At 43.4% G+C, this 15,028-nt stretch overlaps 1 protein-coding gene across 2 annotated transcripts in view; it reads left to right on the top strand.

Annotated features, from left to right (window-relative positions):
- Nucleotides 1-337: 337 nt before the first annotated feature.
- The window catches only part of MEGF10 (multiple EGF like domains 10), a 106,140-nt gene continuing 91,449 nt past the window's right edge, over nt 338-15,028 (top strand). Inside the window, exons 1-2 of one of the 2 annotated variants that reach the window (XM_065656036.1) lie at nt 348-408; nt 5,280-5,343. The gene's annotated coding sequence lies outside the window, so the exon portion shown is untranslated. Of the gene's footprint in view, nt 409-5,279; nt 5,344-15,028 lie in introns of both variants that reach the window. The other variant, XM_065656035.1, reaches the window with a different exon arrangement.

The raw sequence follows: 15,028 nt of genomic DNA on the forward strand, positions 1-15,028 counted from the left end.
CATCCTTCACGGCGCTGAACAACATGACCTCTGTAGCTTTCGCCTTGCCTGCGAGTGACTGGAGGGAGGCTATTTTGGGGGCGGGGGTGAATGGGGGAAGGAGGGGGATGGCAACATCCCCGACGGGGACCTCCCCACGGGAAACACCAGACCTAAAAACCTCTAAGTGGTTAAGTGCCTGTCTGTCTCTGTGCCTATCGTGGCTACGCGCCGCTAATCGGACTCCATCGCCCACCCCGGCAGCGGGGCCGGAGGCCGGGGCCGGGGGCGGGGGCGGGCCGGGCCGGGCGGAGGAGGGGCTGCGTCCCACCGGCCCCCCGGCACACACCGCCCCTCGCTCGGCGCAGCGGCGGAGGCAGCCGGCTGCTCTCGGCGTCCGGGCGCCCGGGGAGGGTGCCGGCGGGACAGGTAGGCAGGGACCCATCCCGTCCCGACCCGCCCCGCAGGTGCGGCGCCGGGAAGCCGCGGTGCCGGGCGCGGGTGCGGCGGAGCAGCGGGGCGGCATTCCCGGTCGGGTGGCGGCATCCCGGGTCAGGCGGCACCCTGGGGAGGACAAGGCGCTATTGCCCTGGGCAAAGGTGTCCTGGGGGCACCGGTGGGGTGCCGGCCCCGCTGGTCGGTCGCGCCGCCTTTGCAGCGCAGCCAGGCGCCCGTGGCGTGTGCCACACCGCGTTGTCGCTGATGGGTGACCGGGCTGGTGGGGCGGCTCTGGGACTCCGGGCAGGCTCTTCTCGCTCTCAACAGCTCGCACCGCGTTCGTCTCCCCTCGCCAGCGGTCCGAAGCCGGGACGAGTCAGTTCAGGCTATCCGTAAAGCAGAAAATTTGAGCGAAAAGGTCTTTTTTTTTTTTTTCTTTTTTTTTTTTAAGGTTACCGTTCTTTTTCAGGGAAAGCTTTCGGCAGTCCTAAACAGAGACTGGGACGAGGGTACAGACTGAGATAGAGGGATGTTTGTGTATATATGTAAATAAGCATGACCTGCACGTGAAAATGCACATCTGTTTAATAACCTGACTTTGTTCCAGCATATGTCTTTCAGCAGAAGCTGCCTAGAGAAATTCTTAGCTGTGTGGTATCCTGTACAGACTTTCTTTTGGCGACAGTCATAGCAGTGTAAATATTTCCTATTTTGTGTTTCAGCCAAGAAGTAGGCTTGATCTGGAAATCTAGGCACAAATCAATTAGGAAAAATAAGCAGCTGCTTTTCTTAGAATGAGCTGGGAATGCAGGGCTTTTTTGGTAATTTTATGTGTAACTTAAATATTGCTGCCAGTCTTTGAGTACTTAAACGTAGTCAAAGCAGACGTGTTTCCTGGAATCATATACAGCTCTGAAGCTTTTTTCAAGTACCAACTCTTGATTATAAAGTGAGTTTGAAACCATGGTTTGCAACATGCTATTGCTACTGAAGATGTTTCATGGCATGCTTTTTCAGGTTTGTAACTGAGCTTTAGCAGCAGCAGCAGTTTGGACATCAGATTAACAGAAAGACTCTGTTTAGGAAAAAGTGTTTTTATTCAGCAGCTTGGAAGAATAAAACCCCCACCAAATCTGGAGAGTGTCATTTGTTTCCCAGCAGATAAGCTACAGACCTATGCTGAAAAGTCTGAGATGCTTTGAGCAGCACGTCTGCTGTGAGACTGAAACTGAAAGCTGGCTTCGGGCTTCAGTTACCTTGTCAACACCCCTAAATGGCATTTGTGCCCAATAACACAATATTGGGTGGAAAGCATACACAATTAGGTATGTGCATTCCTCTTGAAGTGCAGGGGGGTGTGCAACTGTCTGAGCTGGAGACAGAATTTAGGAAAATAACAGCCTGGGTGGCCAAATTATCTGTATTGGTTGCTACTCAATGGCCCTGTAAATGAAATGTTATTAAGAAGCCTATTTTTATTTTCTGTCTCAAGTCAGAAAAGCCAGCAGGGCAGGTGTGCTCCGGATTTTTAATAAGCTTGACAAACAATGTAATTTAGGCCCAAGTTTCTACTTGTTTGCTCATATAACTCATACATCTGTACGGCATCAAAACATGGGACCTTATCTAGTGAAAGTTATTTGATTTTCTTGCACAGACGACTGTAATCACCATGTAGCCTTGTCATACAATTAAATTTAAATGTGTATTGCTCCCACAAGAGGTGTATGAGTTACATCATGTTAGTATTGATTGTTAATATGCTGTGGAGGTGGCATGGCTTTATGTTTGGCTTCTTAAGATGGTGCAGTTTTAAGTCTGGAGTGTTACAAATCTTTGCTAGAAGATGAGCAGTTCACAGTGTTGGCAATGAGATTCCTGTGTCTTGCTCACTGATTACAATCCATATCTTGCAAAAAATTTCTCAATTGCTGTCTACTCAGTGATCTGTGCGAAGTAAGCTGGTTATATCTCTTTAATTTCCCTGGAAATCACTTGTCAGACTTCCCCTGTTTTGAGTATCAGGTGGTGAAACGAACCAGGATCTGCACCGTTCTCCAGGGCAGGGCTGTGCACGGCAGTTTCAACTCTCCATGGACATCCCCAGTAGACAGAAAATGTACTGCTTTTCCCTCAACAGCATGATGCTTTAGCCATTTGTATACCATAAGTTTTACCATGTAGCTGCCCTAGCTGCCAACACTTTAAATGCAACTGGAGGCGTGTGGGGTTGTGTCCTCACAGAGTGGGCACCAGGAGGACCTGTCCAGTGGTTACAGTGTTAAATGAGCTTTTCCTGCCTGGCCGGTGAGGAGAGGAGTTTGTCCAAGAGAACAGTTCTTCCCTGACTCTTGTAATGACATTTTCTGCAAAATGATGTATTCTGCTGTATGGGGCACACACCTAGGGAAGCAAATGCACTTCAACAAAAGTGCTTAACTCATCTACGCAAAGAACACGGGAACCATGCATTAGCATACTTAATTTTGATTAACATCTAACAGAATTTGGAGTGGGCTTTTGACTGCAGCTGGTAAGGATTGCTTGAATTTATATTCAGATTACTTGGCAGGAGTTTTACACCGTGTCTCCACATCCCCTTTTCTTGTCTAGGCATTTTCATTTCTTCTCATTAAGGGAAGTAAGTGGCTTCTGAGGAAGGAAAAAATTAAACAGATTATTTGCATATATGCTGCAATTTTAGGCAAAACAAAGATATATTGATTCTTCCATAGAGAATACCATAACATGGATGTGATCCAGTACATTAATTTTTTAAATGGAACACAGCGTATAGCAGTCAAAATCCACTATAATCTTTTCCTTAGATGTGAAGTGGAATGGTGTAGTGGAATTGCAGTCACAGTTCTTACATGCTTATTCCCATTAAACAGTTTCTTCCCTGATCAATGATGCCTGTGGCTCTAGATTTCACTATAGTTATGTTACCAACTCACTGTCAACAATGGAATTTGACCCTGATTTTTAACATTAAGACGTGAGTTTCCCAGTAATTGGTACTCATATTCCCCTTTGAAGATTTGAAATATACACTAGAATTGGTATATCGTGAACTTAGAACTGCATTTTTTCCTCTATGATAAGAACCCGTGTCTTGATATTCAAAATGTTTTTCTGATGAAAAGAGTATGTATCATCTAAAGCCACCTGTCAGAAAAATAGGAGTATTCTGGGGATGGATTTGCTTTACTGGAATAACTTTATTGATTGTGTCAGCATTCTTGTTAATTAACCCATTCAAACTGTCTAGTCTTTAATTGATGTTTTGCTTATGTAAGGACTTGTGCCTCATGCCTTTGGATGTACACATTACGTTTACATTAAAATGCAGACAGCCAGCTCTTCATGTTTTATCTGTGTTTTATATCTGATTGTCAGAAAAATTCGTCCATAGCCAGCAGTGAGGTACTAATTCTGAGCCCTTTTGATGTGCAACACAATTAAAGAATATAGATTGGAAAGCAGAAAGTATAATTTTAACTTTGACACTGAGTTGCTATGTGATCTCAAGAATATTAATATTTTTTTTTTCCTGCTGCTGTAAAAGAATACTCTTCTAAGCCTACTAAATTATTTTTGTTGAGCACACAGAGATGCGAGTTAACTCTTTCAAATAAACTTGAATATAAAGACTTCATATCAATGTTTCTTATATTTAAAATGGTAACAGTAGCACTAACAACTGTAGGTTGTACGGCTCTAGTGTCCTACTACTTCAGTCACAGTACCTGTACAACGGCACAAAAACAACAGCAAAAGTGATCTTGCCTTTTATAATCTAAAATTTGAAACAAAACACAATACGAAATATGGAGGGGCAATGAAATAATGAAAATGGCTGTCAAGCCACAGTCACGTTATTAATAAAAATATAGAAATTAAAATGTTTAAAGGGATTTAATGATAGGGGTTTTTTTTCAGGTGCGAGTCTTCAAGTAGGAGACAGTGTAGAACTACTTCTCTGAAACACCAGTATATTACCTATGAGGGCTGGTACCATGGCCCTGCCAAAGAAGGGGTCAACATCTTGTGAAGAATGAGAAATGCTGGGCACGGGAGGAGACCGTGAAAGGCAAAGGGAAGTCATGACCTTAGGATGATGCAGAAGGTGGATTTGTCAGGCTGGACAAGAGAAGATCAGCAGGGTTTTGTGGTGTGGGTGAAGTTGTCCAGGCATGAGAATGCAGGCCATGACCCAGCCTGGTGGTGTCTTTCATGGGCAGTGCTGGTCTGGGAGGGCGTGCTCAAAATAGTGGTGGAGGATGTAGAGTAGAGTAGGCTGGTCAAGGCTGCTCAAGAAAAGAAAACTATCAAGCGAGCGATAATGTCTGTTTAGGGGAACTGGCATGTCTATGACCAGTAGCAGGGTGGAATACCAAACCAGAGTTTAGCAGAAGATATGTTACTTTGGTGAACTGCAAAGCAAAGAAAAATGAACTGGACAGAAAACACTAAGCAAACTGGTAGTTTGTTGTTCCATGCACAGCTCTGTTTCTTTTTGGAAGGAAGCCTTTGCTTTGGAAAGTTTTCTGTGCATTTCAAGCATTATTCTGCAAGTTATTGCTGCATCACACGGGTAGATCCTGTAAAACCTGTTCAAAGTGAGTAGTGCTGTATTCCCTAAGCAACTGTATGAGATAAATATGTGCAACACAAAGTGATTCAGAGAGACAGTAAGGGCAGGAGGATGTCGTTCTTAACATATTTTAGTTTTAGCCCTGTGAGAGTATTTTCCATTAATGAAAACAAATACATCTGTGCAGGGTCTCAATGAGTTCAGCGTGTTCACAGCATCTTTTGAAGATTCTCTTTGACAGAAATCCTGTTTATCTACTTTTCAGGACTCTTTTTGGGTACTTGATGAATTTAAAGAATTTACACAGCAAGTAATAACGTTGTCACCTGGTAAGTTACTCATCTTCGTCTTGTGGAAATGTTTTGATTTTATCTTGCAGACATTTTCCCGAAGTGCAGGAGAAAAATATTCAAGGGGGAGATAACTTTGACTTGGGATTTTTCCTGTCCCCAAGTGTTATTTGGAACAAAGCCCTATCAAAGGGCTTAGGGAAAGTCATGATGAGATCCTCACCCATGGTTCGCAGGGGACCTGGCTGCCCGTACTCCGCAGTCAGGCTGCATCTCTGCGCCGGTGCCAGCCCAAGGTGCAGAAGCTGCCCAAAAGCTCCCTCGTTCTGGCTCTGCCTGCGCCGTGGGGTTTCCCATGGGTAGCCAGCATGTGCTGGGGAAAGCTGTATACGGCAGTGGCGTTTTGACATGCGGTTTTGGCTATGGTAATTCATATATAAAGATCAGCGATACGGGGTGCATCTGCCTTGCATTGTAGACATCGGTGGGAACAGTGGGGTGGTGAGCTGGTGGAACAAAGGGGAGGAATTTGCAGGTGCAGTGCTATGCTTGTCTTCTAAACTGGGTTTTAGGGGGATCCCACTACAATGGTGGTATCGTTCTTCCCTCTCATATTGCAAAGGTGGACTAAATCAAACTTATTTCTATGTTTTCACTATTGTTAGTTTCAGTCAGACCTTTAGTACTATGTCAGTCTATTTTTTATTAACCGTGTTGCTCAACACATGAGTTTGGTGTTGATTCATGCATAGCGATTGCTATTTTATGTTACTTGCCCTTTTTTTTCATGTGACCCACAGAGAATTTTTAGATTCAGTTGATTTGTGTGAGAGCTTTTGAATCCTGACTTTTTAGAGTTTCAGCATTGCTGAGCTGATTAACTAAAGAGGAACGAAAGAGTTTCGATCACAGGGCTCTGCCAAAAGGAGCCCCCGAAGTGAATGTTTTGTGTGAAAGCATGCCTTGCAGTTTAAGCCCAGAGTGACAATGATTGTAACACAACGCTGTTCATGTGACAGCCAGACAAAGAGGCCATTATGCATGGCTGGCTGGCATCTTATCCTCCCAAAGCCAATAGTCAGACTGAGCTTGGTTGCCCCGAGAACGTGAATACACTGGAACCACTTGTATGTTAAAAAAGAAGAAAAACACGTGTGTGTGTGTGTGTGTGCATGCTCACGTGTGTGCTAAGGTCCGGTTAAGTTTTGAGTACAAAATGATATACTTGATTTGTTTATGGGGTTTTTTTTTGGAGTTGCTGTCAGGAATCAGCAGAAGCCATGTAACATAGCGCTGAGGACAGACATGGTGGGAATAAAAAAAGCATGTCAACAGACCAAGTAGATTTTCCCGTTCTTTTGCTCCATGCTACAAGATTGCTTCCTGCAGTGTGCTTTTGAGCATGAATAACTGAGTTGTAGTTTCCTCTAAAGTGTTTACAAAATCTTTGCCTGCACTGGTCTGTCAACACACACATGTTATGATCATTGGAACTGAGGCACAAATAATGCTTAAGTGTGATTGTGGGAAGCATTTGTTTGGTGACGTATAAACCCTCTTCAAAGGGTTCAAGACCACCAGCAAGAATCAGAGCGCTTGATACATGAGGAAATGTTGCTGACAGCTTGTGAGCTGAAGCAGCCTTGGCCCCAACGGCAGCATACTTGTGTCAGCCATTGTAAATCTACTTAAAAAATAGGTTATAGCAGCTGGAGTGGAAAGCTCTTCAATTAGAAATGTATTTGTTTAAAAACAACTGTTTTGCCTTTGCCCCGAGGGCTGAATTGTCTTATCTAGCACACAGGAGGTGGCACCCATTGAGGACCTGAGTCACTAGTGATCATGCCCAGCAAAGGCACTTTGGCCTCATTCCCTAGCTACTGCTGTAAGTTTTTACTTTTTCTTATTTTTTTTCCTTTTTTCTTCTTTCCTTTCATCTTTTTCCCTCTCTCTCTCCCCACCCCCCCCTTTTCCTTTTTTCTTTCCTTTTTTCTTTCCTTTTTTCCTGTTTTCTTTTTTTCTTTTATATTTTAATATTTTTTATCTTTTTGCTTTTTTGCCTTTCCCCCCTCTTTTCTTCCTTTTCATATTTTTTCTTCTCTCTGAATTTTTTCTTCTCGTCTGAATTTTACATGTCAGTAAAAATGCCGGCCAATTTTGGCCTGGCAGTTGGATGTTTTTTTGGTGGTTGTTGCTTCTTTCTTTAATCATAATGGGTTTGAAGAGTCTTACTGCTCCTGGGAAAAATCCAGGAGGTGTTTGGTTTGGGGAGCAAGGTTGGCAGTTAGACTCTTGACCAGCTTCTTCCTCCAATGTTTACATTACATATTTTAGTAAATCTTTTGAATAGAAAGAAATACTGAGGATACAGTGCAGCTGGTGTCAGAGTGAGGCTGAGCTGTTGGTCTAAGAAATTCAGTTATCTAAGTCAGGTGAATAAATGCTTGCTGAGGGTACAGCTGGGCTAGACAGGCTGGTTTTTTCAAACCTCAATAGAAGGATTGGTACTTGATTTTTTTAAAACTGTTAGAAGGGTCCCAGACTGCATAGAGTTAGGATTTCCTTTTCTCTTGCAAGCACTTTGGAAATGATGCTTGTGATCTCTGTGTGTGTTGCCATTAAAGGATGATTGTAGGCCACTGCACAGTCTTATGACAGCAGTGGATTTTAATTATCCATATAATTACTGTTTTATGCATAAGAATTGCTTCAATTATGATGTCCCTATGAATGTCCTAAAAGTACATGTCATGTAAAACAGCACATTGTCCATCTCCTGAAGACAGCAAATAGCCTCTCCTAATCTGAAATCCCACCTCACATGTGGCCGTTTTACTCATGAAAGGAAATTATTACTTCCAAATACTAATATTTGTATTGCTTAGATTTGTCCAAATGAACTCATGTCCCAAGTGTTCTTTACTGTTCAAATTGCATCTGCCTGTGCTGTCTTTGGTTTTGGGACCACAAAAGACAAGGACATTTGCAGGGATGATGCTGTATGATTCTTGGCTATTATATACAGTTTGGTGTAGGTGTCACTGTCTCTCATGATGTCTCTCTTTCATGGTCCTGTTTGATGTTGTCAGCTCCTCCCATTCTTTTGGCATTTTCTGATGGATTGTAAGTATCCAAATTAGTATATTCAGTGACATCAAAATACAGGAACTTCAGAACTTGTGAAATGTGGGGCTTTTATGATGTAACTAGGAGACTTTCAGGAATCTAAACACTTCAAGAAGATTCAATGGAAAGATGGAAGGAGATTTATCAGTTGTATGCAACAAGTCTTAAGTTTATATCCTCTCCATAGTGGTGCTTACTTTCATAGAAAATCCAGACAATTGTAGCAGGAATAAACAGACACTTAAGTCTGAACAGGATTTTTGTGAACTCCTAAATGGGAGTCCCATTTGTCCATTTGTAACATTGTCCTATTTGCCCCTAATTTTGTGATGCTACTTCCAGAGCCATTACTCACACGCTTTGTGAGTTCTCATGTACTTTGTGAGTTGGTGAATATCAACAAACACTGCGTGGTTCTTCCATCAGAGACTGCAAGTTCCTGCTGCTTCTTCACAGTCTGTTTTCCTGGACAAGCGCTGCATTCCTCAAAGCTGCAGAAGTGAAGCAGTTAAGAAGTAATTAGTACCTGTCCACATTGGCTGTATGTTGGTTGAGGAACATGGAAGAGAGGCAGAATAAAATGTCTGGTGCTATTATTACCGCAGGGTGGTGTTGCTTTGCCCTTTGGTGGGAGTTTCCGATATACCGCAGCTGAGGAGTGTTTCTCTGGCTGCAGCACATTATAATTTTTTAATTAATTATAATAACTATTACTTCATTTATTTATTTAGGTAGATTCTGATTAACCACATTATTGGTTTTTATGTGTAAGAACGCCAGTTAAGACATTGATTTTTATCCTTGTCATGAAGAAGATGGGGGCACCTGTGGCCAAATGGGTGCTGCTGCTACTTTGCGCTGGTGTTGTCTTTCTGGCATGACCCATAGGAAAGAGAAAATACATACTGGTCTGCAGTTTCTCAATTTTGTGTTTATGAAGAGAGGAACTGTAAATCCAGGGGCAAAAGCCCACCTCCCCAGCCCTGCTGGCTGTTTCTCTTGCCTGCTGAGGTGCAAGAAGGCTGGGGGTCCACCAAGTGTAGCAGCCCTGGTAAAACTGTCCCCTTCCTGTGCAGGCGACTGAGGTGTAAAACCTTGGCCAAGGTTTGGGCTTTATGTGGGCTTGGGTGCTCTGGCCATAACCTGCCCAGGCACTGAGAGACAAACTTTGCCTTCCCAGTGGGTTGGGGAGGCATCCCTGTGCAGGGAGCCTCTGTGCCAAATACTCAGGTGTTTGACACGGGGACTGGTTTTCAGTTTTGACAATGATGTTTCTAAAGAAAATTTCACAATTTAGGCAGGCTGCCTGGCTCAGTTGCTCTGTCACCACCAAAATCATAGGCATCCTCTTCACTATCCTCTTTTTGCCTACAAAAACCCCTCTTAACACGCTCATCTCCTCCCCACTGACTTCCCTCTGCTTAGACAGTGAAAATGTAAGACCAGAAAAATCATGTGGGTCCTTTTTTCCACCCTGGTCGTGGACTGTTTGAGGGCTGTGTGTGGGCACCTCCGGCGCTGGGGAGACCCCTCGGGGCTGATGGCCTGGTGGGTGCATTTACCAGAGGAACTGACGGCTCCTGCACTTAACTCGCAGCTCCGCTTGCTCTGTAATGGAGCTTTGGTGCGGCTTTAATCCACGCCACATGCGAGTGACCCGAGCAAACCCTGTGGGAAGACAGAAGCCCTGTTGTGTGTTTGTGGAGCAGTTGCTCGGAAGCTGGTGTACAGCTGTGGCCAGGCTTGTTTGGAAGTGAACCGTAACTTGATATTTTAATCTTTTTTTTTTTTTTTTTCTTTCTTCCCCAGACCGATATTGTAAATAACAACTGTTTCTGAAAGGTACCTGCCAGGGAGATTGAAATGCGTTTTTTAAACTGAGGGGTAGATTTCATGAAGATTTTAACTGTGTGCGAAGAACGTGCCTTTTTTTTTAATAAATTAATTTTAGCTAGTTTCATTTCTTTTAAAATAAAAGGTATAAGAGAAGACAGGCTGAGGGCCCAGTATTCTTGCTTACATTGAGTAAACCAGGAATAACTGAACTGAAATCAGTGGACTTTCAGAGTAAGTGAGGTGAGATGTGTGAATGCAGAACCCTCATGCATTGCCTGTGTAATACTTTGTAGGATCTCTGAACACACGTGTTCTGTGTTGTCCAGATATCCCAAAGTTTCCTCCACCAAAGTCAAAACAACTGGCCTCTTTTAAGAGATTATTAAATTTTCTTTCAGCAAAAAGCTGAATTTCCAGCTCTGTAATGGATTCTGTTGAAATGCATAGCAACATTAGTGCTCTTTATGCTTTAGAGTTGTTTTGGATTGAAGTCACTACACATTGCAAATACTACAGGTATGCCACAGGGCTTTATCACCTTAAGACAGGAGATGTTGCTGAATAGAATGAGTTTCACTAGTTCTGGGGAAGTTGTTGAAACTCTGAACCCATAAAAGAGTGCATATTTAATTATTGAATAAGGAGACTGGTTGAGTAGTTGTTGAAAAACAAAGCAAAAGCACAGCAAGAGATGCTTCCTTGCTGCTGTCAGTAGATTTTTCCATCTCCATAACCCATTTCAGAGAGCTTGGAGACATCTCTGGAACAATATTGTTCCTCTGCGACTTTAATGCGCTTTTAAGATATGTTCCATTCTTTCTTGCTGAACATGCCAATTTCCATTATGTATGAATAACGACAGCCAAGATATGCATTCATGGTGAGTGAACCTCAAAGGATGCAGTAATTTGGGGTTCTGGTCTGTGCCACTAAAATACAGAAGAATTTTTTTGTGTCTTTGCAGACTGTCAACCTTGTTGTGTGTACCACACCCTTTTACAACTTCCTTTTTATTTTGACAGTGGATCCACTTCAGAAAATAGGTATTTGTTTGTTTTGGTTTGGTTTGCTAAAGTACTGCTGGGATACAGGGACGAAATGCTCTTTCTCATCTAGCAATAAGAGAAGATATAAAAACAAGTCTGAGAATGCTGCCTCTTGGACTTCAGTAGGAGGTTTTTATAATGAAGTATAAATTCATTGCAGTCACTCAAAAAATGTCTAGCGGCATTCAGAAGCTTCTTTGGAGGTAGCATCCTGAGATGTACTTTAAGCTTCCTCTTCTGCTCCAGCAGAGTCTCTCACTACACTTCTAAAAATTGCCCTACTTTCTGTTGTATTGCCTATGTCCAGGGAAATACCAAAGTTTTAGTACATTGAGGCTTTTTCTTATGCATATATGTGTGTTTTTCTTCATTACGGTTTACAACATGAATACCAATGGGAAAAATAAAGAAATGAAAAAGCAGAGAGACAAGAGGGCATTATTGGCCTCTTCAGAGGTGACCCAAATCTGTTAAAAATTCTTTCAGTTGTGATTTTGTGTGTGGTGCTTCCTTTGTAAATGTCTAAGATCCAAAAGTCTGTATTTCATTATTCTGATGCTACACCCATGGTAAGCACTGTAAACATGATGTGCATGTTATTGCCACTGGCAAAATGTTGAACTGGAGGCATGAGTCCTAAGAGTAGGCTTAAATTGGAGACCAGGAGACCTAAATTGTTCTCAACTCTGCTGTTGATTTGTTTTGTGACATAAGATAAAACATACAGACAGGAGTCTAAATACTTTGCATGTACAGTTTAGTTATTAAGAGCAGCCTTAAGAACAAAAAGCCTTACAACGTTAGGAAAAGTGTTGTAAATCTTATATAGAGTTACGGTGATAAAAATACTGTACGTGAGATTATTTAATGACATATACCTAAAAATAAATATGCTTAATTAAGTGAATCTTATATTTTTCTGTATAAAAGAGGCTGAGGGAGATCAGATATTTGCAGAAGGCACATGAGAGGAAAGAGACCCCAGAGTCAGAGAGCTACACAGAAACTTGCTGGACTCCCTTGCAGAATGGAGCAGCCTTGGACTCCTGAGAGCACTACAAAGACCTTCAGACAGTGACAGAGAGCATCTGCCCTGGCTCATCTAACCCGTTGGGGGAGATTGTTTCCAACAAACAGTCACTTGCTCTCCTGGAGGGAGGGAATTAGAGTATCCCAATCTGCCCTCCAGAGACAAGAAAGATTTATTCATGGATTAGTTCACTGGGCAGCTGATCGGTTGGGTCAGACGAAGCACCCATCGCTTGCCCGAGACCGTGGTAGGCGGCTTTTCTTTAGCTTTCAACACAAGGGCATCCTTCTGCCTTTCAGGAGCGGATGCAATGGATATCTGTGCAGTTTTCATTGCTCTTCAACACATTCCTACCTTTCTTCATAGTCTCTAGAGCAGCGCAGAAAATTGGTAAGGAAGGTCGAATAATCTCTTGCTCATTACTGAGTGGAATAGATGAAAAGAAGTAATTTTAAGCAGTATGGCAGCTGGCCTGTCCATCTTCCTTGCTGACAATAGGAACATACATTTTTGTGCTCTTATTCGAAAGCCTGTGCGAAATTGGAAAGAAGCAGTTAGTTGAGGGAGAAGGTGTATCTAAGCTCAGAGTCATTTTGCTGTGTCAGGACTGGTAGATGCTAAGAGCTTGGTTTTTAGAGCCAAAAGCAGATCTGCTGGTAGTAGAAATAGCGTAATAGCAGTTAGCCAGCCCAGGCATGGAGTTTTCACCAGGTTTCTTGAACATTAATCTGAGCCTTTAGTCATCAAAAGTCAATTGTCAGCACCACCCAGCATACGGCCATGGGCAGGATGAGAGATGCACTTTTTCCCAGCTGGGACCAGTACTGTTTAGCATCTTCATCAGTGACATAGACAGTGGAATTGAGTGCACCTTCAGCAAGTTTGCAGATGACACCAAGCTGATTGGTGCAGTTGACACACCTGAAGGATGGGATGCCATCCAGAGGGACCTGGACAACCTGAGAAGTGGGCCCATGAGAACCTCATGAGGTTCAACAAGGCCAAGTGCAGGGTCCTGCACCTGGCTCAAGGCAACCAATACAGGCTGAGGGATGAAGGGATTCAGAGCAGCCCTACAGAGAAGGACTTGGGGGTACTGGTGGATGAAAGATTGGACATGAGCCAGCAATTTGCACTTGCAGCCCAGAAGGGAAATTGTAACTTGGGCTGCACCAAAAGGAGCGTGGCCAGCAGGTCGAGAGAGGTGGTTCTGCCCCTCTGCTCTGCTCTGGTGAGACCACACCTGGAGTCCTGCATCCAGCTCTGGAGCCCTCAGTACAGGAAAGACATGGACCTGTTGGAAAAGGGCGAGGGGAGGCCACCAAGATGATCAGAGGGCTGGAACACCTTGGCTATGAGGACAGGCTGGGAGAGTTGGGGTTGTTCAGCCTGGAGAAGAGAAGGATCCAGAGAGACCTTGTTGTGGTGTTTCAATACTTAAAAGGGGCCTCTAAGAAAGATGGGAGCGGACTTTTTAGTAAGGCTTGTAGTGATAAGACAAGGGGTAGTGGTTTTAAACTAAAGGAGGGGAGATTCAGGTTAGACATGAGGAAGAAATTTGTTATGATGAGGGTGGTAAAACACTGGCCCAGGTTGTCCAGAGAGGTGGTAGATGCCCCATCCCTGGAGACATTCAAGGCCAGGCTGGATGGGGTTCTGAGCAACCTGGTCTAGTCGAAGCTCATTGCAGGGGGGTTGGTGTAGATGACTTTTGAAGGTCTCTTTCCACCCAATCTATTATATGATTCTGTGATCATGCAATCTCTTGTGTGGGCTCCTCTGATCTCTCCCTCTTACATGAGCCTTGCTTTTCTCTACTTGTTGGCACTGTCTACTGCCAAGGACCTGCATTTGGGTTTGCTATTTCTGCAGCAAGCGCCCAGCTAAGCTGCCTGGAGTGTCCGTGCTGTGGCCGGGGAGGTGATACAGCAAATGCTGGCAGCATTGATCTGTTGGGCTCTGGATTTCAGAGAGAACAAGCAGTTTCGTGAGTTCAGGTTTCATCCCAGATTTCCATGTGGATCCGAGGAGAGCATCCATTCCATTTTGGCTCTTCCCAGAAGCTCCTGCACCATGAATGTCCGGTCCCTCTGCAAATGCTGTGCTGCTTTTCACTGTCCCCTCAGCTGGTTTCTGTTATGCTAGCAAAATAAAGCTGCAGATGTACTACTGAAGGTGAAATTTCTTCCTGTGCAATTTACAAACACTGGATTGCTCAAGTCTGTCATCCGCTAATGAGAGATGACACATTCATACATGCAGATTTCACTGCATTTCCTTCTGAAAATAGTGAATGCTTTTAATTTCCCTTTAAAAAATGCACAATTTGCAATATTTGTTTTTATTTTTAACGAATGACTGAACTAAAGCAAATGTTCCTGTAGGTTTAACTGAGCAGCAGCAGAAATTGTAACAGTGATGCTGCTAATGCCAGTTGGGCTATAAGTTAGAAGTCTACTTTAAAAGTTTCCCTGTTTTCTGGCACAGTCTCTGACACATACACTCCAGTCAATCACAGTAAAGTGCCTAATAACAGATGTGGCAATTAAGCTGAAGAACTCTGTCTCCCTCTTTTAATTTTTATTACAGGGAATACCTCATTACAGAGAGTACCTCATTAAACCCACCATCGTAGAAATTTTTTTTAATTTGGCATACAAATGTCCGTGAAAATCAGATCTCTGAA

The sequence above is a fragment of the Caloenas nicobarica genome, chromosome Z (assembly GCF_036013445.1).
Source record: "Caloenas nicobarica isolate bCalNic1 chromosome Z, bCalNic1.hap1, whole genome shotgun sequence".
Classification (NCBI taxonomy): Eukaryota; Metazoa; Chordata; class Aves; order Columbiformes; family Columbidae; genus Caloenas; species Caloenas nicobarica.